Below are 26633 nucleotides of genomic sequence, written 5' to 3'. Positions count from 1 at the left end.
TACATTGTTTTCCTCTGAAGTAAAAGTACACAGTAAGTAGTATACAGTTAAGTTACATATTTCTAAGTTCTTTGGAGGCCTTTTATAAGTTATGTAACAATGAGTTACAATAGTAACATAATTCAATATTTTCCATATATAAACATCATAATAAATCTGTCAGGGGCCCTTTTAGTTGGAGTCCCCAGGCAGTTGCCTACCTTACCTAACGGTAAAGTCTGCTCCAGGTGTTTTTTCCTGTGAACCAGTATGTATTTCACCGGTGTTTCTGACCGTGAGTAGCCACGAAATGGGTGTATGACGCAGCTACGTCATGGCAGGTGTATTGCTCAGGTCCTGAGGATGTATGAGCCGTTCTCGAGAAAGTTGCAAGCAGCAACGCCGCAGGCCAAGCGTTCGGCCCGATCTTAATGCTGACCATCTGACCAAAGACACAAAACTTTGACGACGCAGTGTTTCATTTCCTGAAAAGTAAAAGTTTTTTTGACATACAAGGTGTCCGTTCCAACAGCAACAATATGCAAAGTCAAAAGTGGGTGTGGAGACTAAAACGGCTGTACTGGGACACAACAAAAATTACAATTTCCCTTTCTCAACTTGTTGAGGGGTCCATTTGTTCCAATGGGTTTTTCTGTGGTGATAACTTGTTTAATTGCTGCCATTTTATTGCACACTCAAGTAGGACCGACTGTAGCTGGGTTGTGTAGAGCCTCTCACCACAGCTGTGACACAAGTTCAAAATGTCCAAATGGAAATAGGATATATATGGAGAATTGATATAGCGTGTCGTTGTACATGCACGGAGCAATCGTGTCTGTCTGACTGGCTCAGTTTGCCTCCTGATGTTATGTTCATAATAGATTTCTTTCCCTGGAGCCCCACAGCAATAGAATACAGTAGTATCTTCATCTCATACAAAGCACAATTAATAGTCATTGATGCCCCAGATTTATGTTGAAAACTTAGGTTAACAACACCTGGAACCACAGTCACCTATGCATGTTTTTTCACTATGTTTTTATTATTATTATACATAATAAAAAAGAAAAACTCTGTAATCCAACATTTACTATTGTGGAAGAAAAAGAAAAATGTCTGATAATCAGGCTCTGTTGAATGCTCCCCCCCCCACACCCCCCCATCCCCTCTGACACACATACACTGCTGTCAGAGTCCTTCAGCGGAAACAGCTTTTCCTCAAGAGCTGCCTTCCAAAAACACTTGACAAGAACAGAAATTGGCAATTCATTCCTTTACTTGTTCATTTTTTTTTTCGTTCTCTTTTTCCCCTGCTCATTTTTTATTGATCGCAATCACTCGTTCCCTGCACGTGTTCAAATTGCAGAGCGGGTTTTTGTCTTTTTTTCCACCCCTCCAACTGCGAGAAGAATAGCCTAATCAAGGCAAATTGGTGCTAATCTTCTCACTCTTTAACAGGAGATTTAGAGAGAGAAGCAGAAAGAACAATTTCGACAAAAAAATGAGCAGAATAGGCAGCGAAATATATTGAAGAGGGGAATAAGTGAGAGGCAGACAGACAATGCCGAGCAGTGATCCAGTGAGAAACACAAGAGATACAGATGGAGAGACAGTGAGAGGGTTCGAGTGCCACCTACCAACTTGTTGAGTGGTCTAGCAGTTGAATGGCACTGGTCCGCTGCCAAGTTGTGTCATTCCCTTCTGTGCTTCCAAATCTAAGGACAAAAAGACAAGGAAATGTACAAAATCAGAAACAATAACTGGCCAGGAGAAGAAGAAGAAGAAGAAGAAGAAGAAGAAGAAGATCCATCAGAGGAGGGTAATATCCCAAGGAAAAACTCAGAGATTAAACTTGAACTTGTCTTTATTTTGTTGCTCCTAAAGTAGTGTTATTATGGTAAGGATGGCCTCTGAGCGAGGCGAAGGTCCTGAAGGATACATACAGTATACTGTACATGTTTTCTTTCATGTTCCTTCTGTGTTCTTTTATGAACACAAGTACAAATACTGTAGAATTTACAGGAAAGTGGAGACAAGCAACATGAAGGCGTGTCTCTTTTTTTTCCTGCACTAACACAACAAACCACCCGTTGAGAAGATGTTACTCCAAACACACTGTGTTACCATGGCTACACACTGACACTTTTAACTGTCACTGTGAAGGTAAAACAACACATAACATAACATAACTGTTTGAGTTGAACCACAGGTTATGGTGAATGATGACCTTAGAGTTTACTGCGGAGAGGGACGTCTGGAATAACAGGCTTTACCGCAGTGTTTAACAGTAGCATATGTGGTGTGATGAGGTTGATCCAACCTTGCAAAGTGAAGCGATGTGGTTCCTTAACAAAAAATAAATAAATTCATTACCACAATTTTGAACCCCACTATTTTTTTTTTCTCTTAAATTTACGACTTTAATCTCTACAATTTGTCTCGGAATATTACCCCTCTCTCCCGGGCTCCATAATTATAATAAATAAATGGGAACACTGGCGCCCCATATGAGCAACATCAATTGAATGAAGACAAACAGAACTGTTAAATTTAAAAGGGAAAGATCAGTTTCATGGTTTAAAGAAACCAATGTCGACTTTTGGCAGGAGACGTGATGCACACTGCAGTTCCTAGAGTCAAAGTCACATGCTTCACATGGCCAAACATCCACTCAGAGTTTTCAGTGAGATATAACAACGTGATATACCTCTGCCTTAGCTACATGTTCTTTCAATAAACAACTTAGTGCAACTCAAGGGTATCTTATCCCAGGAAATCTTAAACATAGGTCAGTAGACGTGTTTGTGAGGACAGCCTTTCTAAGGTCTTTTTTAATTTGGAACAATAATTTAGTTTGTTAAATAGCAGCACTTTTTTAACCTGACCATGTCAGATGGTTTGTTACACAGAACCGTCAGAGAAGCCCTCATTGGAAACTGTTTAGAAAAGGGGAAGGCACTTTCAACAAATACTTGGCAGGTGATTGGATGAACTGTCTGTCAATCAAACTCTTGTCGAAGCCAATCGAGTCGGGAGCAGAGTGAAAACATTGTCTTCAGTGCCGTACTTTGCTCTTCTTTCAATAAAGCGGCATCTAGACTAACCTCTTCAGGAGCCGCCATTGTTGTTTAGAAGGAACAGTCGCCTCTCTGTGTTGTCTCACTCTATGGTCTCACACCTAAGCCCCGCCCATAGCTGCCAGTAGCTCCTAACAGGCACTGATTGGCCCGGACACAAACGCAATATTTGAAGCCTGACAAGATGGATTCTTGTCTGATCTCATGACATCGTGAGAGTCAAGCTGCTGTGCAAAGTAAGTACTTTATAACTCTCATGTCTCTAATGCATTATAAACATACCTATAATGCATTATAATTGTTTTAGCAAAACTTTTGCAAGGATCATCGTGTATTATAATTATCATAGTTGTTATACATTACAATCATTTATAATACATTCTAATCACAGTTACAATGCATTATAATGTGATTATAAGTTACTCTAAGTGGTCATTGTTTGCTTTAAGTAAAGTGAAAAAAAATATATAATTACAGCAGCAAGCGGCAGTTCGCGGGTTCAAGCCTTTTTTGCTCAAGGTACTCTTGTGGACATAGCTTGCAAATTTTGAGATGATGGGCCAAATGGTTGTTGACTTATTATCTTCGAAAATGCAATAAGATATCAACAAGCTTTATGCAACTTTTGATGAGCTTGGTCCAATAATGATCCACAGAAAATTTGGTAGCAATCATCAATACAGTAAATGGAGCTCACTGCCCCTTTAATGTTTCCCTTTAATCTAGTTTAGAGATAGTTAAGTACTGACAATCCACCATGTTGGATGTGTGGCTTAAGTTCTGTTTACACCGGTCTATTAGTTACTATCTGATTTCAGTCTACTGTGCGCACGCGCGCATGTGAGTGAACGTGAGCATGAACGCGTGTGAACGTGAGCGTGAACGTGCGGTACACTTAAGGGTCCCGGTTTGGGGGTTTGTAAATATGGTCACCCTAACATAACCTAACATCTACTAACATAACCTAAAGGTAAACTGCTAATTAGCTGGTCATGTGAATTATAACACAACATGAGCATTAGCCTGAGACATCGTCATTGTAGGCACTTCAATACTACTATACTCATACTACTATACCAATACTATTATACTCATACTACTATACCAATACTACTATACTAACACTACTATACCAATACTACTATACTAATACTACTATACTCATACTACTATACCAATACTACTATACTCATACTACTATACTCATACTACTATACCAATACTATTATACTCATACTACTATACCAATACTACTATACTAACACTACTATACCAATACTACTATACTAATACTACTATACTCATACTACTATACCAATACTACTATACTCATACTACTATACTCATACTACTATACCAATATTACTATACTAATACTACTATAATAATACTAATATACCAATACTACTATACTAATACTACTATACCAATACTACTATATTAATACTACTATACTCATACTACTATAACAATACTACTATACTAATACTACTATACCAATACTACTATAATAATACTACTATACTAATACTACTATACTAACACTACTATACCAATACTACTATACTCATACCACTATACCAATACTACTATACTAATACTAATATACTAACACTACTATACTAATACTAATATACTAACACTACTATAATAATACTACTATACCAATAATACTATACCAATACTACTATACCAATACTACTATAATCATACTACTATACCAATACTACTATATTAATACTACTATAATAATACTACTATACCAATACTACTATACTAATACTACTATACCAATACTACTATACTCATACTACTATACCAATACTACTATACTCATACTACTATACTCATACTACTATACCAATACTACTATACTACTACTACTATACTCATACTACTATACCAATACTACTATACCAATACTACTATACTAATACTACTATAATAATACTACTATACTCATACTACTATACCAATACTACTATACTAATACTACTATAATAATACTACTATACTCATACTACTATACCAATACTAATATACTCATACTGCTATACTCATACTACTATACCAATACTACTATACTACTACGGTTTAGGAGGAGATGTCAAAAATGTGTTTTTCAAAAAATCCAATATGGCGGAAAATGTAGTTAGGCGGACTTTAGTGGTCCGAGCAGCTTTTTTGTAGATCATATGGAGCTGGACATGTGTGTCAAATTTCAAGTCAATCGGACTTACGGTGGGAGGAGCGCGGCCTTTCCAAAATTGCGTGTTTGGGCGTTAATTACAGCGCCATCATGTGGTCGATTGGGGTCATATTCCTTGAGCAGCATTGTTCCATGTTTCTAGCTCATTCCAGCTCACGGCAAATTGAGCCGCGGCACAAGACAACAAATAAAAAGAACAAACCGGCACAAACTCAATAGGGTTCTGCCCCTTCGGGGCTTGAACCCTAATTATTTAGTGCTATACAGAAATTATAAGACATTATGAGTAGGTTTATAATGCATTATAGACATGGGCATTATAGAAAGTGCTACCAAATAAATGAATACTAAAGAGAACACTTGACTCTCCTCAAATTGGGGAGGAATGTGCTCGGTTAGGGCAAACTTAACAAAACAGGGACTGTGTGTTTTGAAAAATCTCAGAATTTTCAAACCTTAAATAATAACTTCTGATTAAAAAAAAAGAAATCTCAAGGAGAGAAATGTGTGGAGGATGAGGAAATTTGTGAAATGAGGAAAGAAGGCTGAAATGTGTCCTGAGGAAAATTGAGAAGTGGTCTGTGTTCAGTTTCCTCTTTGTAAGTTCACTAATAAATGTGTATGAATATTTAATTTCTTCATGACTTTCTATTATGTCTGAGTCTGAGAGCACTTTGTGTCCATGCCAAGGTTAAACACATATGAGTAGATGGAGATTGTGTCCACCTCTAAAGTTTGATGTGGCGTAAGAGTTATCATGTTTCCCCCCCAGCAGGGTAAAACAGGCATTTTGACACAAGGTTTAGTGTAATGCTGTTTAGACCAACAAGAGAAATGACAGGATGACAGAGGGAGAAAGACACAGAGATATACAATTGAAACTCAGAGAGGCTTATGTTTGCATGTAGGAACACACATACACACACACCAGAGACTGGCGAGGTCCAACTCTTCAATGTGACATTGAGCTAATCAGATTTGAGAGAGAAAAGTGTTTGATAAACAAATCGCTCTCTCTCCATCCCAAGCCCCCCCTCTCCTCTATATCTCTCCCCCACTCTCTCACTAATCAGTAGAAGAGCTTTTAGAGTGCAGAGAGGGATTCCTATTTACTCACTAATTCATGTCAACAGCCAAATCTACTCCATGGCGATGAATAAACAACTATTTACCCCATAACCACTCTTCACATGGAAAAAGCCATCTCTTTCACAGTAGCAGCAGGGCGCCACCAGCTAAAGGAAAGGGATTGTGCAATAAATTATTATATGAGTATTGTTATGCAAACACCACATGTAAATCTGAGTCTTTTCACATGAAACTGACTATTTCTGTATTTAAGATTACGGAAAAAATATTTTGTGTCAAGCAGGGATCTGCTATGAAACCAGCAACTAGACCAAGATAATCAATACAAATAACAAATGATCAATAGCTTAAACGTGCAGGAGGCAGAATATTCTTGGGATCATTGGGAAAAAAATCCATAATAACCTTTTAGCATATTGTAATTCAAGTGTTCTGAGAGAAAACATCTGCACCTCCTCATGGCTCTGTTTTTAAAAGATCTATATTATCTATATTATTGCGATATTGCTTAATTTGTACCCACTACTGCTTTAAGTACCTTATAGACATGTAAATATATTGGTGATTTCATGTTTGAGGAACAGCTCAATTTGTTGTTAGACCTGTCATTAGATGAGACTTAGTCGGCTTGCAAACACTTTCTCCACGGCTCAGGTTGAATGCAGTCACGTTATCAGATAAATACAAATGCTATAAAGAGAGACGGTACATCTGTGGCTTGTATTGTCCTGTGATTAGAGGTGTAAGGGTAACGGTTTGGTTCATACTCGGGTTAGGAGTCACAGTTCGGTGTGAGTTCAGAACAGGAGGGAAAAAAAATGCATAGATAGTAGTGCAAGTGTCAAAGACTGAGGCAGTATTTTGCCCTCTAGCAACTTTGGTAAACTATTTTCATTACAAAAATAAATAAGATGTCTTGTTATTGTGCATTACACTGTACAAAAACACTGAACAAACACTTTCCCAAAAGGCAACAGGTCACAACAGGCTTTAAAACTGAAAAGCATCTCTAATGCTGCAAAATTGAAAATACAAAATAAAACTTTTGCATTAGGAGGAGTATTTGAATTAGTTTCACCTTGGCTATATTTAAACATTCAAAGCACCCAAACATGTATGTTTGTATGTATTACACTGTATTAAAGGTGCTAAATATGGGTTTGGGAGCATGTCTATTGCCTCTCAACGGCGCCCAACATGGCGACAGTTGGTGGTAACGGTGCAAACAATAGCGAAAGTGCTGACAGAGGGAACTGGTTTACCTGGGGAGGAACCGGATGGTGGACGCTACGCTTCCGTGACGACGCTGTCGGTCGGGACGGCGTTATCAGCTGTAACCGCCGTATAAGAGTATGCATGTAGGAGCGCAAATTGACACGTGCCGCTGGACATTTGGTGGAAAACAAACAAAAAAGGAAGAATGACTTTTTCGTAAGATATCATACAAACCGTTGTATGAGAATATGTTGAAGTGTTACAGCCCTACCTGTGATAAATATAATTTCATATGAGGAAATACAATTGGTGTAATACACGATGAAATAGTGTAAAAGCATTTTAACTCTTAGAGGAGGCAATCCTCACATCAGGTGGGCCGATTTCTAAAAGTGTATTACTGCATGTTTTTTCCCCTGGCAGTGCAGAGCAAAAGACCAAAAAACCCTTCAGAAAATCACATTCATCATCAGAGTGTTCAGCTTTGATTCATACCAACTGCTTACAAGATGAAAATCCAGAAAAAAAAAAATACAACTCAGATACAGCGTGTGAGCAAATCAAGCTAGGAGGATAAACAGTCATTCATCTGCGAAATAAGTTGATGCATATACTGATGCGGCTTGTGAGAACTGAAAACTCTCTCCAGCAGTGCTGGAGACAAAAAGGGCTTCAGAACTACATACTAGAATGATGCAGCTCTATCCTTAACGCACCTATCATGCTTGGCCAGTAGTTATTTACTGCAATATACAACGACAGATAGATGAAGAGAGCAATGTTACAGATTCCATGTCTGAAAAGGGGCCTCAAAGACTGTCCCAGCATCTACTGTGGCAAAAGGCAGGGAAACACCGACAGATTTCCAGTCTGTCGCAGGACTCACACGCACAAACAAACACATTCACATCCATGCCGACAGAATTTGGAGTTCACCATGAGCTGGCCGTCTGTTGTACATCTCATGTTGAATCGAATCACATTACTTCACACAAACACTTAGTGCTAAAACAATCAACTATTTATCAAGCTAAAGATCAAGATATAAAGATATACTTTGATTTTTTCCAACAATTTAGAAAAATGCATTAATGGTAAATTGTGGGGATTTGCAGTTTTGTTGTGTTTGTAAATTGAGTATCTTCCGGTTTTGAACAGTTAAGTCAGACATCACTTGGTCTCTAGAAAATAGTGGTAGACATCTCTGACAAATCTTTTGACTTTTTACTCACAGAGATAATCATTATGACAAAAAAAATAATAGAGATGTATTGATAATGAAAATGCCAGAGGGGAGGAGAGGAAGTCCAAAGAGCATTTGGTTGGCACTGCTGCGGTGGTAATGAGGCACATGTCACCCTGTCACCTCTCCACCTCTTTAACATATGACACCTGCATCACCGTACAGCTCGCCTACACTGGAGCCAAAATAAATGTCCATCTGTCTGTTAATTGAGCTAACATTTCTGCACACATTACCACACAACTATCTCAAATCATTTCAGTGCTCCATGTCAAGCAACTCAAGCTTTCCAGTTGATATACAGCATATCCAATATAAGGAATACTAATGCTACTGCATACAGACATAATGATATTTTAGATTAAAATGTCAACATGACATGATGTGTCCATGCACAATGCCAGGTCCATAAAGAATTAGGATTCCCAGGTTGGTGTGGGAGAATTCAAATGGTCTGCACACAGCGTGCATCCGTGGCTGACCTCACTAATGCTCTTGTGACTGAATGGGAAGAAATCCCTGCCGCCAGGTTCCAACATATGGTGGTAAGGCTGAAACTACAACAGAGGAGGCTGTTAGAGGTGCACATCAATGCCCATCATTTTGGAAAGACAACAATCATACATGGCTGCCATGTTTAGGTGTCCAAAGATATATACTGATGACTCATTGCTGCGCTATTTACTGTATCACTTGGTATAATGTCAGGAAGGTGTTAGCATTAAGAAGAAAAAAAAAACAACAACTTCAACACCAAACCTCATGTGGCATTTGTTGATTAAGTTTGACTTAAAGGTTCAGTGTGTAGGATTGTAGCGGTGAGGTTGCAGATTGCAACCAGCTATGGCAAGCTGTTTTAACATTTAATTGCTAGACAGGATATTCATTAGAGATATCTGCAACGTCATTTTGCCTAGTCAAAACTCTAATTCAAGATATCCTTAATTCTATTTTGACTGGACAAAAGTCTAATTTAAGATATCTGTAATTACATTTTGACTAGTACGATTCAAACTACTTTTGCCATTCATGTGTATGGGGTTTCTCATTACGGATATCAACAATTCAGTTGCAGATATCCAAAATTCACATTGCCAATATCCACAACTAAATTATGACTAGTCGTAATTCCAGTTTCAGATATCTACAGTTTAATGCTGATGGTGAAGCTATCCAAACATATTATGGCGCTGCAATGCAGCCGTATGGGTTTATAAAGTGTGTCTGGAGACAATAAATCTACAATACGCATTGAATTTCTTATGTGTCCGGCTTGGAGGACGGCTCGTTGTGATTAAAATGAGCTTGTAGCTCATTGTCTACCTCACTACAGTTAGAAAGAGTTGGTGTTTTAACAACTTATGAGTTATTGATCCAGGAAGTTTGAATCTGTGAATATCTTTTCCAACTTTACCGAACTATCCAAGTTAGCAAAAGCTTCTGCTGACACTGTTCAGATGCTTTGTTGGGACGATATCCAATGGGTGGCCTTGATGAGCAACATCATGACAACAACAACTCTGACAGGTCATAATGAGCTTTGAGATATCTGTTACTGTTATTTAGGATAGTCAGAATTGAAGTACATATATCTCTAACTGACTAGTCAGAATGACGTTATAGATATCTGGAATAAGAATTCTGACTAGTCACAATGTAATTGCAGATATCTCTAATGTTAATTCCGGATAGTCAAGCTTAGCTATTAAATGTTAAAACGGTTTGCCATAAACCAACTGGAACTCCTCCTGTGTGCCAAGCGTGTAGGAGAACTACGGTGGCAGCCATGGAAACCTGAATGGCTCTCTCTAGAGCCAGTGTTTGGTTTGTCCGTTCTGAGCTACTGTAGAAAGATGGCGGTGCAGCATGGCAGACTCCGTGAAGAGAACCCGCTCCCTATGTAGACATAAACTGCTAATTCATTCTCTCATTCTAAACATACTTATTAATATTATATTTCATTTCTGCTAATAGATCCCCCTAAATGCTACATAGTGTTGCTTTAACATAATGAAAAAAAACTCTTGACATTAGTTAAGTATCATTCCACAAGTGTTCAGTTGTGTGAAGATTTACTATCACTTGTTATTTGTTTAAGTGCCAAATAGTTCACTTTGGAAAAGAAAATTCAAACATAACTTCAATCAACTACAAAAAGTGTCTACATATACAAGCAGAACAACTTACAACCAAGAACATGTCAGTTTATCCAACTCAATTATTTTTTACGTTTATTTGCCTATGCAGCTCTCTGTCAGTAAATCCATTCATCTGTTTATCTGTGTTCTGTATCTCTCTTAGCTAGAGGCTTTCTCTCTCTGCCAAGGAAGCAGGATAACATTCTGCTCGTAGGAGGGCTGGCTGAGCCGCGCTGTTCCTTTTCCATATTTATGACTGAGAGGTGTGCAAGGAATTGCTTCCACACCCCCTCCCACTTTATGTCTTCTTCTTCATCTTCCAACTAGCTATCTATCCATCTGTCCGTCCCCTCCGTAGTACCTGCTGATCTGTGGCTTTTTCTTAAATGCTGAATGTACATTTCTGACAGGGAGTTGTTTCAGTGTCAAACAGCATCCCACCTTGTTCTTCCGTGTCTTTCATAATCTGACAGTTCAGTTTGAATATACAATATAGCCTCCGCAGCAATCCGTCCAACTGAAGTTTTCCCTTGTGTGTGCATTACGTCATGTTGTCTTCATCTCTGGCTGATATAGGAGCCCGTCGTTTATGGCTTGTTACTTCTCCTTTTTGGCTGGACAGCAGGGAAGCAGGACCAGCCCTATAGACACGGAGGTCTGTCCCCGACTGAGTGAGTGAGTGAGTGAGTGAGTGAGTGAGTGAGTGAGTGAGTGAGTGAGTGAGTGAGTGAGTGAGTGAGTGAGTGAGTGAGGGAGTGAGGTTACACCATTTTTCGGTCAAGAGTTGCAATGATGGAAATACTGTGACTTTTTTATAAGCTGAATGGACTGATGGATTGTTGCGTCAAACGTGGTTAATATGAAACGTATAAGAAGCCATAAGAAACATCAACATTATTCAATTTATCTGTGGCTTGGAGAAACGTGCAATGCCAACATTTTGACATTTTAGGCAAAAAAATAAAAAAAGGGCACTAGCTGCACTGCGCAGAAAGTTATAGCTATAGATAACTATATACATATATATATATATATATATATATATAAAGCTACTGTATATCAGTAAAATTGACTTGAATTAGCTGGAAGGCCACAGAGAAAACTAGACTTCTGCACCTCATCATGGCTCTGTTTTTAGGCTTTAAAAGATCTAGCCCGTGACAGGAGACTTTGGCCAATCACAGGTCAACTCAGAGAGATAGAGCGTTCCTATTGGCTGTGCTCCAGCTGGTGGGCGGTGCTTGGTATTTCCTCAACTTGATCTCAACATGGCTGCTAGGTCACAAACGTTCTCATTTTACAGCTAAACCGTGCACTACAAGATGTTTCTGAAAACATTTGAAGAGAGAAATAGGCATTACAGTAACAGGATATTGATTCATATTTGATCAGCGCTGCCTAGTTTGAGAGTTTGGTCGGCGTTTGCGAGTTACTGACAGCCTGCTCTCATAGACGGCAGCTGGACGGCAGACTCCAGATCAGCTCTGACTGGTTGTTTTCCTCCGGTCTGTGAAATCTTGCAGATGCCATTAGGAGGACACCAAAGGAACATGATTTTTTTTCAGAATACCTGTCTCATGCATAACTTTTTTTAATCATGTTTGCTTAATTTCTACCCACTGCAGCTTTAAATGTGATTGGGACATTAAAATGCACTGTACATAAACGTCTTGTTTATAATATTGCTTTATTCTAGAGAACAGTTGGGGATCTGGGCTAGTTTATATGCACATAAATATGGTTATTAAAAAGTTTGGTTTCCTCTCCTGATTGGCTTGAGGGTTAATGACCAATCAAAAGAGAAGGAAAACAAACAAGAACCTACCCTACACATAATCAAAGCTAGTAACGTCTATGAAAAGCAAAACACACTCTTTAACATAATGAGATGGTGAGATTAGCTGAAACACATCATCTTCTCAATCAAACACGACAGACCACCAGTAAAGTTATAATGATGCCATTTCACCCGTTGATGACTACCGTCTCCTATAGGAGCCATCAGCTGGCTAGCCTTTTGCTGCATTCAGACTCAAACAGTATATGAGATTCAAACAGCTCCAAGAAAATGGTAAATAATGCAACAAGTCTGGGCTGGAGTGGGACTGCACCAGCTGCCCTGGAAGATACAGAATTTCAATTGAAAAAAAACATTAGTACACTATCTTTCCATTACAAAGCACAACAATGACACAAACACAAGATCAGGCAGGGGTTGTGTACTCACAAAAACAAAGCCTATGTTTGGGAGGAGGAGGGTCATGGGCGAAGAGTCTAAAATTATGAATTCATTCAAACAGAACAAAGAAGAAATGTAGAAACAAGCAGCCAGTGGCAGCTGGGTGTAGGCCGAGTGTAGGCTGCAGACCAGAGCCCGTCTCTGGGGATCATAAGTAGATGAGTAGACCAGATCTAGACCGATCTAGACATATAGACAAGTCATGTGGGAACATGAGCGGTACACTAAATCCAGGAAAGCCATTAACGGTTCCCTGTGAAGTTTTTGACCACTATTAATGCTATGGAGCAATGCTCTTTTTATGTTTTGGTCCCCATTTTGTTTGCACTCAAAATAAAAACAGATCACAGCTCACAGCTGGTGGTACCGTGAGGTGGTCGGCTTATTATTAACACGGTGTGTTTCTGTGTAACGTATCGGCAGATGTCTCTCTCATTCAGCAGCCTTGTTATGTCGGTATAACGTCACACAGCGTTGTCTCTCATCCTGTCAGCTTTGTTATTTCTCACCGCGGACGGCCAGCAGCTTCCGCACACACATCCACACACGTCTCTCTGCTCTCAGAAGGAGGCAGGGTCATGCGTCATCAACGCGTCATCAGTTACACTGCGCATGAGTTATACCATGTGGTTTTAATGCTCAGGATGATCGGAATTCTTAAAAATATTCCTGAATCCGGATCATGATCCGGATCGCACCAAAATCTAATGGATTGTGTATTGTGCCACACCCCACCCCTCCAAAAAATTCCATTCAAATCCACTTCAGACTTTTGGAGTTATTCTGCAAATGGACAAACAAACAAACCAACCAACCAACAAACCAACGGCGGTGAAAACATAGCCTTCAGCCTTGGCGGAGGAAAAAAAATAATTTTCCAAGATGGCGCTGCTTTAATGGCAGCTTGTTGCAGTAGCTCCAGCCAACGTCTCGTGTTTTTCTCTTGTCTTTATTGCGGGTTTTTTTATTTCGAAAATTCTACTTCACTTTGCAAAACACATATTTTACCAGAGGAGCAGCTGGTCATGAGAATACGTGGTCCACCTTAAGGGGCCGTGTCCACCGAAGCTTCTTTTTTTTTTCCTGAGGCCAGCATATTTTTTGAATGCTTTGCAACAGGAGCGCTGCATATTTACGCTATGGTAAAAACACCAGCAGTGTGACGAGGCGCTGAGCGTCTTTTCTGCATTGAGCGCTGCACATTTGCTGTTTTTTTTAGGTCCCTGAGAGTTGAAAAATGTTAAATTTGGGGTTAAACACTACGCTCGTCACTGTCACTTTGTATCCAGCCGTCCAATCACAGTGGAGGAGGGGCGGGACAAATAGCCTACCACAAAGACGTGATCAAATGTGTTTTATGGGTATTTTGAGGTCTTATTGTGTATGTTATGCCATTGTTTTTATTGTTTTGTATCACTGCCTTGAGATTTATCACCGGTGATGTCTATGGTACTTGTCATTGCATTTTCTACGACAGGGTTGGGTGGTCTTCTCCACAAGGGAGACGTGAAACTCACTGGTATCTCTCCATCTATAAAGCACTTACTGGGAAGTTAGCATATTACCTTTCAGAGTTGCTCTGTCACTCAGGTTTTATCAGACACGCTCCACTGACTGGCTCCTGCTTCATGTTCCATGTCTGAACTTGGAAAAACTGCTTTTAATGTTAGCACACCTGACTCCTATACATACAGTAAATACCTAGTATTAAAATCAATTCACTTATACCTTTTGGACGTTTTGGAAATTTTATCCTAAATCTCCCAGCTTCTATTTGTAACTGTGTTTTATTTTACATTTTAATCTGTGAAATTACCTATCACAATTACAATATTCTAAGGGCTTTCTTTTATGATGTGCTATATTTTACATCTTAAATATGGATTGTATCCATCAAATTATTTTTCATAGTCAAAAAGTTTGAATGGCTTTTACTATTTTTTTAATGATATTGCATCTTCTCTGTTTGTGTAACTTGATTTGTTTTCCTTTTCTTTGTTTTGTAATTGACTCGATGTCATTGTAAATGAGGTTCGCCCCTCAATGATCTATCGAGTATAAATAAAGGTTGAATGAATGTTTTTACTGTGGACTTTATATTGTCCTCATGTCTGGAGCACTGGACCAAACTAATTTCCCCAAATCTCATGGACCCACGTGACCGGCGGGTCTGTCCTCTCTCCCTACGTGTTTCATTCTTCCCTTCATCCAGAGCATGCCATATCTATTGAGCAAGCATCCTACCTTGTGCCAACATGTTTACTTCTGCGGATATTGCGTATCATAGAAACCATATGCAATCAAAGCATCTCAGTTGAAAAAAACGTTGTGCCTCCAAAGCGCTCTCAAGCGCTCCCAGTTGAGCGTTTTCAGAAGAGTAGCTGGCGTTTTCAGCTGGGAAAAATGCTTTGGTGGACACAGGCCCTAAAGGTTCATTTACTTTAGTGAGCCTGGGCTGGAGTTGTTGCTAACTTCGAGGCTAACCCCCTTCACTTTAATCAGCAGGTGGCTGGCAATACAGGGGAAGTTTAGCGACAAATAAACTGTACACACACTGCACTGCTACGTTCACAGCTACAACAGTACGCCAGTCAGACACACAGCTGACAACCTCACAGCTAAACTAATTGATGCGGTGGAGACTGAAGTGGCTGCATGTGTCTGCGACAATACACGCAACACCGTGGCTGCTAACTCTCCCGCACGGGTGAACTAGGGGGACTCAAGTTAAGTGTTTCACGCATACACTGCAGCTGGAGGTAAGTGATGGATTTAACATGTTTGTGCATCAGTTTTATCGTTGCAGCTGGGCGGCTTGCTAGGCACTTTGACCACAGCCCCCTGCATGCAAGGCCCTAATCTTAATGGTTAACAGTTAATGATCGGTTAACGAGGGTCGGCTATTGGTCAGAATGTTGTCAAAGGAATTCTAAATTAGCATCCCTAAGGGAAATGCGTTTAACACACGTGTTAGACCTCAAGAACACATACAGTAGATGTTGGTCCGAAACATTGAATGTAAACAGAGACAAGAAAACTCCACAGGGCACCTTTAAGTCACCAGGAAAGCCATGAAGTGTTCAAGGACGGCCAGGAAGATTGGCAATGAGAAGAGCTGGAGCAGGAGTTTCACAAATTCCTGATGAGTTATATAGTCTAACAGGCTACAGCAGATACTGAAGAGAGAGTTCAATGTGGGCCACATACAAGTGTTGGAAAAGTAAAACAATTCAACATAGGGAAAATAAAAGCAACACAAGAATCCATGTAAACAGTGGACCTAATCAAAGCAACAAGTAAATCAACTGGTGTAAACTATGCCGCTACTGACGTGTTCACGGAGAAGTCGAAGCAAAACACTAAAACAACAATACAACTGCTACAAAAACAGCTGTTGGCAATTTAAGTCACCTGGGCCCATGTTGACAATGTCATGTCACATCAACATATCTCCAGCGCACTACTGCTTTGAAGTTTGGTTTCAGAATATTTTTTCCCAGTTATCTATAACACCAGGTTTAGTGTCAGTCTCTTAGAATCACGGAGGAAAGGACTTCTTTTAAGAGATGCTATTTTGCACTAATCTTCTGAGGCTAATGCACTAAAACAAGTCTGTTGCTGTCTGTCAGGGGAAAGTCAGCAACCACTTATGTAGTTCTTCTGAGTGATACTGTGCTCTGAATCAATAATGGCAATTCCACACAACACCTGATGCGTGATGTTAGCCACTAAGAAGAAGAAGAATAGTGAACTGTAATGATATGTACGGTTAATATTACTCTTACAAACACAAAACTGTTTAAAATAAAAGCTATATTTTTAGATGGACACATTTCTTTTTCTAATACAGCATCGATATTTAGAGAGCCTTCACCATCTCTAAAATAAAAAATAATAAAAAAACAAAGCCGCTTGTTGCTTGATCAGGACCCCTTGGCGTCACTAAGGTTTAGGCAACAAAACTACTCGGTTAGGTTTAGTAAAAGACGCTGGTTTGGGTTAAAATAAGTCAGTTTCTTTACGTAACTTCATTTATGTAGCCTACGTTACATAGCCTAGAGAATATCCATCTCATACAGACACTAAAGGTTGCTTTGTGCGTCAGTATCAGATGCTGAGGGCCGTGAAAAAAACGTCTGGATAAATGGAATAACAGCCTGTAGCATCATTCATCCTCTCCTCTGTCATCCTCCCTCTGCTGCAGCTGGGAAGAACACTTTGAGTTTGGTCTTGTCTGACAAAGTGTATTGTTACAGATCTATCTGCTTGCTCATATAGCCTGAAGTTTGAACAATTTCACAACTTTTTCTCTGAAGACTGTAGACACTGAAGGAGAAAACAAGGCAGGTTGAGACGAAGAGAATACACGTAAAAACGACATTACATAAATTAACTGCTGGAAAGCACTCAACATTACAAACTAATGACTTATTACAGTATATGCAGCACTGAACTACGTACATCGAAGGTACACGTGTTCCCCTCTCTCCTCTTCCTCTCTCTCTCTCTCTCTCTCTGACTCTCTTTTTTCCTTCCAAAGCAGCATCTCCTTGTGTGAAGTTGATTATGATAATAGACGGGTGATCGTCACAACATATAAAAAAAAACCTCTGCTATAATTGTTCATCAGTGAGCAATAATTAGCGACTTGATTTCAAACGGCTGGTGTGTGCACGTGTGTGTGTGTGTGTGCTCGTCACAATGACAGAGATAACTAGTGAAAGAATGAGGCAGGACATGGGTCGAAATTTGAACAAATTTCTAACAGATTCCAATCTTTAATGTCATCATAGTGACACGGAGAGACAAAATAAATGGAAATAGACACAGACAGTAATAGAAAAGCCACACTGCATTTATTTTGATGTAAAACTGAAAAGCTGTTGTCATTATTGTTATGTTATAAAAATATATTGAGTGAACATAATATTGCAACTGCAGCTCTGTCTGACCATGAGACATGCATTCTAGTGTTTGTCTACCTGCTGCTTACATTTAATACAATTTCTTTCATTTTTCTTTTCATTTAGTTGCCTTGGTTACTGTTTTCACTTTGTTCTGACCACAACATACTCTCTCTCTCTCTCACACACACATACACACACATACACACACACGCGGTATACTGTACATGCATATAGAAGCACTAAACACAGACACACTCTCAAATCCACACACCGACTCATACACTCAGCCTCTGTGGAGAGAGAGGTGACTGTGTAATGGCGTCGAAGCAACAGCTGCAGGTGACCTCACATGACCCTTGAGGTTGTCATGGCAGCGTCAGCCTTGTTCCCGCAACAACACCACACTGTTCCATTACTGAGCAACATAATTTATTTATGAAACCTTCACTTCACAGGCTCACTGAATGTGTGGGAGAGTTTTTGTCTCTCAACATGACAGCAAGAATGTGGATATTTTTGTTTGTGCGTACTTGTGTGTGTGTGTGTCTGTTTGTTGCATGAGGTTGTGGTACCTGCAAGCAAAGGCTTGCAGCCATTTAAGAAAGGCTGAAACCAGGCTGAGATTCCTGTGGGATGGATTCATAGAGATGTAGGTAGGTAAGGACAGAGAGAGGTGAGTAGTGGAATGATGCTATTTGTCATTTATGCACTAATTGGGACGGCTAGGCAAGAACATTAATGCTAATAAGTTAGGACTTTAACAAGTAATCAGTGCTGGAATGATTATTAGGAATTGCTTTGAGCCAAGCTGGTTGTTCAGCTTTGACAATGATTGATATTTTGATAGAGAGACATTTACTGTAAAATACTGGTTGTCAAAGGAAAGTCCTTAACCGTGATGACCCCTTCATGTAGTCCATCAGAGTGTTTTTTCAACCAGCTCTGGGAGGAACTAATTGGTCATTTTATTTGAAAATACAGGGGAAACGTTTTGACTCATGTGAAACGTTTTGACGTCAGAAAAGGTGGAAGAGTAACACTGGCTCTGTCAAAGCACATATGCATTACAGAAGATATTATAAACACAACACATAGCAGCATTTTCAGAACCGAACTGTTCTGGGGACTCCCTGGGAATGCTGAAGAGGAGTAAGCCCTCCGGCGTCGCTCGCACACATCTCCAGCTCGGATATCAGAGGTCAAGGGACACCTTTGAAAATGGCAGTTTTTCCCTCGCCAAAATTTAGCGCAAGTTTGTAGTGTTATTTAACCTCCTTCTCAACAAGCTTACATGGCTGGTACCAATGGATTCATTACGTTCTCTAGTTTCATATGATACCAGTATCAGCACTCTGGCTTTAAAATTGAGTCTGCTAAAAACCTCCAAAATATCGATTACGTTAATGCGTTAAAGAAATTAGTGGCATTAAAACAAATTTGCGTTCACGTGTTATTATTGCGTTAACTTTGACAGACCTAATAAGAATAAATAGACAACTCTTTTACATGCCACAATAAACACAAGCAAAATAGCTGTGACAAAAGTACCTGTTGTGATTTAAGTTTGAATCGGCTGCCGTTCTTCGGCTCAGTGGGTGTGCTTTGTGCTACTGGGTTAGCCTTAAGTGCTAATGGGTTAGCCTCTGTGCCACTGGGTTAACTTCCATGCTACTGCGTTAGCTCGCTGAGCAGCGGTTCTTACTCGTTCTTTGGCTCACTAGGCGTGTGCTCATGAATGAGTTAACTTCTGGACTTCACTGTCGGTCCATTTGTCAGTGGTTTCTTTCATTTGCTTTGTTACGAGCGGTTGTCTGTGTTCAACCAATCACGGTACACCTACGCCCCTCCTAAAATAGAAGCTAAACAAGTCCCTTAAAACGGCGTTCTAAGAACTATGATCACTGCTAGTTCTTGCGGTGCAGACACATTAAAAAAGGGGGGTTCTTGGAATTAAATTCTTAGATCTATGAAAAAGTTCCCCTGGTCCGAAAATGCCTATAATCAATATGCTCCTGGGCATTACAATAATTCTACACTTAAGAACGGTGTTAGTATGAAAACATGATGTTGTGATAACACATTCATAACTAATTGCTGATCTCACTTTTGGAAAAAAAAATCTATTTTTGCAGCTTTGGTTTCACTTCAGCTTTAAATACCTTAAAGTAAAGGACTTGGCCATTAGTAGCTGAGCTTAGTGCTGATTCCTATTAAAGCAATGATATATCATACAGCACAAAATGTGACCTGGCCTACCTGAGATATTATATACGGTGAGTCTGTGTGCGATAACCTTGTATGTGTCTGCTCCCTGTCACTATCTTAGGCGCCTGCAGTCTGAAGGAAAGCATCTGGTTTCAGCATCTGGACACACACACACACACACACACACACACACACACACACACACACACACACACACACACACACACACACACACACACAGATTGGAAGTGTGCTTGATAGAGTCAGTGAGCGGACACCAAGAAGGTTATCTGTGATCAGAGCCTGCAGTTATGGCACACACGCACACACACACACACACACACACACACAAACCCGTACTCTGTCTCACTTTGTTTCCCTCTGTCTTTTTTACACATACAGTGCATGATAAATCAGTAGATATATACTGTAGCATCAGCAAATCAGCAAACCTCCAGCAGCCTGATAATCCAGACCGATGTTGTCCATGTCTTCACTGACTTCCATTCCGTTACATGGGCTAAGAGTTATCTGTGTCCCTTAAAACTTTGCATATTTTCAACCAGCTTTGTATCATTACAATGTGGGTAGTATATGCAAATGAACGAATGTTTAACTTCCGTCCATGTTGCCAGCACCCAGAGCTCCGTGCTCATTTGCCAGCAAAAAGTCGGCAGACTTTTTTGCTGGCTCTAGGGCTGCTGTTCGAACTACAGAACACATTTTTTTCTGCATGCCCGCCTCCACGGAGTGAGGGGCATTTAGTGTGATGCTGGAATCGGACATCCGAGGCTACTTTTTAGGAGCCAGAAAACAGTGCGGAGGAATTGCGGCGTATGGAGGAGGAAGAGGCCGCCACAGCTGAGAGTCAAGCACCGACAGGTAACAGTTTCCAACTCCAGAGGCTTGAACTACAAAGCGAGTTCAACATACCCAGGGTATCTTCTCGTTATCTGGCTTCACTAACCCTAACAAACAAGATCCCGCGAAGCGGTCCTACGAAGGTGGTTATCAACTCGGTAAATCAACCCAGGGTTTCTCAGTCTGGCTATGAGCACGTTTACATAAAAGGGGCGGAGTTTGCAGCATGTGACCAATCACAGACATGGACTACTATCAGCAGAGTGGCACATTTTACAAAGAAAAAGCAAAAAGTTAAACACAAAATCCAGACTAAAAGTAACACAGTTGAAGTGTGAAACGGACTTGACAGCAGGTAAAAAATAATTATAAAAACATAATTCAAAGCGGTAAACACCCACAGCATACAGCCAGATGTCCTTCCTGCATTTGTCAGTTTAAACTGTGTTGCTTATAGCCTGGATTATGACTGTAATTTATTTGTGTAATATATTCATACGATCTCTACGAGCTCTGATTGGTCAGAAGGCGGTGCTTTCATACGAGTTGATCTCTGATCTGGAATATAACCTGCTCCGGAGCAGGTTAGCTGTTCAGCATCAGTTACCATGGCGATCTAACTCTGTAAGAAGAGAACCACCGTCTTAAGACTGAAAACTCTGAAGGGTTAACGCTGAAGTTACCTCGCGAACCCCAAATCCTGCTTTATAGTACAGGCCTCTGCCTGCTCTCCTTCTCTCAATGCTCACCTCCTTCCTTCAGTCCTCATCTGGTTGTCACTTGTCACACACAGTTTAACTGGCAGTGGGCTGAAGGCATTGTGGACGCCAAAGATTTTCATACAGAATCCAATTTATTGATAATGTAAAAGTCCATTTTAAAGGGTAAAATCAAACTTTTGTGTGTCAGCGTATAGTCCGACGGAAGCTAATCAAAATTCAAAAGAATTCAAGCATTTTGATGGTGTTCAAACTCAGTATTGGTTCGGACTATGTGAAGTGCTATACGACATAAAAAAAAGGTGGAAAAATGTTTGTCAGCAATTATAAAGAACTGCATACAGTACGTGTGTGTGTGTGTGTGTGTTTGTGCTCTCTCTGCACCGACGGTGCTCTTACAGTAAGCAACTAAGTGTTAAAAGCATGTGTTGTTAGTGTTGCAGAACAAGTCTTAGCTTGGCGTTGATGAGGAAACACTTGGCTTCAACGCATGACTTTCCGTCACCTCTGCGAGACCCTGTGCTCCTCTGTCTGTCTGCTGCTGCCTTCGCCTCTGTGTAGATTATTTTTCTCCCTTGTGAATCTCATTACACACTACTGCATCTCTCCATCTGTCATACTGTCCCCATGGCCTTCTTTTGGTCTTGTTTATTTTGTCTCTTGTTATCTTTCATTCTGCCATGTGAACCACAATGTCAAGATTCAAAGGTTTTATTTTGTCAACTGCACAAACTATATGTAGTGAAATGCAATGTGGCATGCTCTTTAAAGATAACCTATTTGTTATCTCACTAAATCAACGTGTCTTGTTATAACGTTTCTTGTTTTTCACATGATTGCTTTCTTGTTATAATGAGTAAACAGAGGCTATCATATAGCCTAGCAATCATACAAGATTATTGATCAAATATTGTACAACATGATTGGTCTATGTGGCAGGGTGCTTTCATGTATTTAGCTCTCGCTTTGGGCTGACTTCATATCTTTCTGTGTGCCATGCATAATTATTGTTTCTGGAATTGGTGTCATTAGATCAGTGATTGTCAGGACCTTCCGCCACCTCCTGACAGCACACAAGCCCCGCTTGACATTTATGACCAACCTGATCTCATGGGAAGGTGTATAAATAGCACATTTTAAGGACATTCCATGTGTCATTATAATTTATTTCAGATTTTTCATGTGTCATTTCACGCCACGTTGGTACTGTGAAACGGTCATGTCTATGTTCAGGCAACAAAACTATGGTAACAGCCGCAGTTAGGTTTAGGCAACAAAACTACTTAGATAGGTTTAGGAAAGAAAACATCATGGTTGGGCTAAAAATAGGCACATAAACTAAGTAACATAGGTGCCGAAAATCACAGAAGTCACATACGTCACTTCAGAATAAATCAACAACAATTTTTATTCTACGTCACTAGCTCTGAGCGTATCATATTCACGCAAATACGTTTACATTGCAGGAATTACAGATTACATGGCGTGAAATGACAAACCAAAAGCAACAACGCCGTTGTTACTGTACGCGAAAGGACTTACAAACTGCCGTGTCATTTACACGCCAATTGGCTTCTCTAAAGTTATTTATGTTTTAATGTACAGTATGTAGAAAACATTATAAAGTATGCATTACCGAGCGCCACATATCCACCATCACTACCTCTCCACCCCATCCCTCCCTGTCTGGACAGAACACTGTTTGAGTTGTTTTATTTCCCACGATATATAGTAGTTGTTGCCTGTAGGTGTTGATGTGAGTGTGATTGTCTGTCTGTATGTGTTGGCCCTGTTAAAAAAAGACGGACAGAGACTTCCTGATGGCCATGGGGAAACAATCTTTTTCTTAGTCTCTCTGGGTTGGACTTGTGGCTAAGCAACAACTACAAATACTAACAACCACAGTATGTCCCTTCCAACAGTACCACAGTATGACAATGCTCATTGCTCATTTTGTGAGCTCCACTGTTAAAGCTGCAGTGGGTAGAAATGGAGCAAATATGATTTTAAAAAAAAAAGTCACTATATCCAGAGGAAAACAACCAATCAGACCTGATGTTGAGATCAGTTGAGAAAATACCAAGCACCGCCCACCAGCCGGAGCACAGCCAATAGGAACACTCTCTCAATGAAATGACCTGTGATTGGTCAAAGTCTCCCGTCACGGGTTAGATATTTTAAAGCCTGAAACCAGAGTCATGAGAAGGTGCAGAAGTCTAGTTTTCTCTCACTCACTCATCACTCATCTTCCCTTCCCCGGGCCACATTAATCAGCTCTGACTGGGGGATCCCGAGGCGTTCTCAGGCCAGTGAGGAGATATAATCTCTCCACCTAGTCCTGGGTCTTCCCCCGTGGCCTCCTCCCAGCTGGTCGTGCCTGGTACACCTCCCTAGGGAGGTGCCCAGGGGGCATCCTTACCAGATGCCCGAACCACCTCAGCTGGCTCCTTTCAATGCGAAGGAGTAGCGGCTCTACTCCGAGTCCCTCAGGGATGATTGAGCTTCTCACCCTATCTCTAAGGGAGACGCCAGCCACCCTCCTGAAAAAACCCACTTTGGCAGCTTGCACCCGCAATCTAGTTCTTTCGGTCATCACCCGGCCCTCATGACCATCGGTGAAAGTAGGAACGAAGATTGACCGGTGGATCGAGAGCTTTGCCTTCCGGCTCAGCTCTCTTTTCGTCACAAGGGTGCAGGAAAACAAATGCAAATACCACCCCCGCTGCTCCGATTTTCCGGCCAATCTCCCGTTCAATTGTCCCCTCACTCGCAAACAAGACCCTGAGGTACTTCTTGAACTCCCTCACTTAGGTAAGGACTCATTCCCTACCCGGAGTAGGCAATCCATCGGTTTCGGAGAGTTTTCTCTCAGAACACTTTAATTACAATATGCTGAAAGGTTATTATGGAATTTTTTTTCAATGATGCCAAAAATATACTGCCTACTGCCACTTTAACAGCCTACCCTTACTTTAATCAATACAAATTGTTTTTTTTTGTTTTTGTATTTTGAACACGGCATTATGTGATAAACAATAGAGACACTGAAGGGTTAAAGAAGACACGTAGACGTAATCTACTTGAGTACAATTTGTGGAATTTCAGTATTCAACTGTACTTTTGGGAAGGCCAAATTACAGAGCAGCCTTTAGTTCTGCTGTTCAACCAAAATGATATTCATTGAGTGCATTCTTTGAAATCTTTTTTGTTCATTAGGAGAACGATAAGATGCTCATCAGACAACAAAAGAAACAGACGGGTAGGGTGGGTGCCCGCTGTCCTTGACAACATAAAAATCTCCGTTACTTGATTTTCTTTCTACCTATCTGTTGTATTTACTGAAAATAGAAAATTGTTACTCCAGTATTACGGTCAGGGTTGGGGTTAAGATATTGAAGGAGGAAGAAAAGACAGATTGGAAAAGTGAGAAAGAAAGATACAATCAAAGATGATGAGATTGAAAATGGTAATCTCATTCGCTGAATTACGACCCCGATAGTGTGCAAGTCAGCACACTTCTCTGAAGTTCTATGTATTACAGGAAGTGCTGAGGCTAACTAAGGTTTACAGTAACACAAGTAACACAATACAGCAGGATTTCAGCTAAAGTGTTAAAACAAACTAAGACATTTTATGTAGTCCTAATATAAGGTAAACAAGTTGGAGGACTTGTACTACTTGTACTACTGTATACTCACTGTGAACATGACTGATGCAGTTTTACAGTGACTTGTACGCGTGCAATGTTAATTGTGTATTTGTGTGGGTGCACAGATGAATGGATGTGTATCTCTGTGTGTGTGTGTCCCTCCCTGCAGGAAACCGCAGGGACCAATGACAGGCCCTCGCGGAGCAATTTGAGCCTATGAAGATGTACTAGTGGGAAGCTGAGAGCTAATTAGAGCAGCAGAGGGATTGTGTACTGTTCCGCCGGATAGGGACAGATCTAAATATCTGCAGTGGATCTGTGATTCATTTGTTATGGCTTGGGACCCAAAGTGCTGGCGCCCCGCTATGAGTTCCAAACTGACAAGCTCATTAATATGGTTCAGTGAGCATCAAGTCCCAGGATGCAGCTCAAAGCATCTAGCAGAAATCACAAGATGCATTGATATCATTGGAACAACGAGTTGAGATAGCACAATAAGTGAAGCCTGCCTTTCCCTTTCCTATAACTCTGTTTTGTCCTATGAAAGGTCATGCCCCAATAGGCATGACCACTCTCCTTCCCAGAGGCAGCACACTCAAATCTATATGCAGTAGTGGCCAATAAGGATGAGCTATCATATTTTGTTGGACCATTATAGGAGACCATCTGCATCCACTTTTCTTTGAGCGTCTGACAATGACTATTGACAGTTTAAATTGATTTTGTGAAGTGAGCATACATCTTCCAGTAAAACCTCCTGATTGCTAGCCTGGCTGCTGAATTATTGCCGAGTTTCGGTAGCACAGCTGTGCCGTTCTCGTAGTGAATTTAACGGTTGCATCTACACGGGGGACAAAAAGAAGAAAAAAGACTGGACAGTATGCAGAATCTACTTTGTTCAGTCTGTCCCTACTTGCCATGTAGCTGTCTGCTGTCTGCAGACATCAGGCCAATGTCCAATCCAGCTGAGAAACACAAACAGCAGGTAGCAGATGGATTAGTGTGCAAACTTGTCTGCTCTATCTGACTTGAAACTGAAATTTCATTAAAGTGGATGTCTGTTGAAGCAGTCCACAGCTGTATGGGATAACCTGTATTTTTTT

The 26633-nt window shown here is 40.4% G+C and overlaps 1 protein-coding gene across 5 annotated transcripts in view; it reads right to left on the bottom strand.

Moving 5' to 3' along the window:
- tenm3 (teneurin transmembrane protein 3) overlaps positions 1-26633 on the bottom strand; it is a 385078-nt gene that overhangs the window by 311201 nt on the left and 47244 nt on the right. For all 5 annotated transcript variants that reach the window (XM_074628332.1, XM_074628353.1, XM_074628362.1 and 2 more), the window contains one exon: positions 1617-1694. The gene's annotated coding sequence lies outside the window, so the exon portion shown is untranslated. The remainder of the gene's footprint in view (positions 1-1616; positions 1695-26633) is intronic.

Source organism: Sebastes fasciatus, chromosome 3 (assembly GCF_043250625.1).
Source record: "Sebastes fasciatus isolate fSebFas1 chromosome 3, fSebFas1.pri, whole genome shotgun sequence".
NCBI lineage: Eukaryota > Metazoa > Chordata > Actinopteri > Perciformes > Sebastidae > Sebastes > Sebastes fasciatus.
The sequence above is the reverse complement of the archived record's forward strand: the minus strand, read 5'-3'. Positions and strand labels throughout refer to the sequence as shown.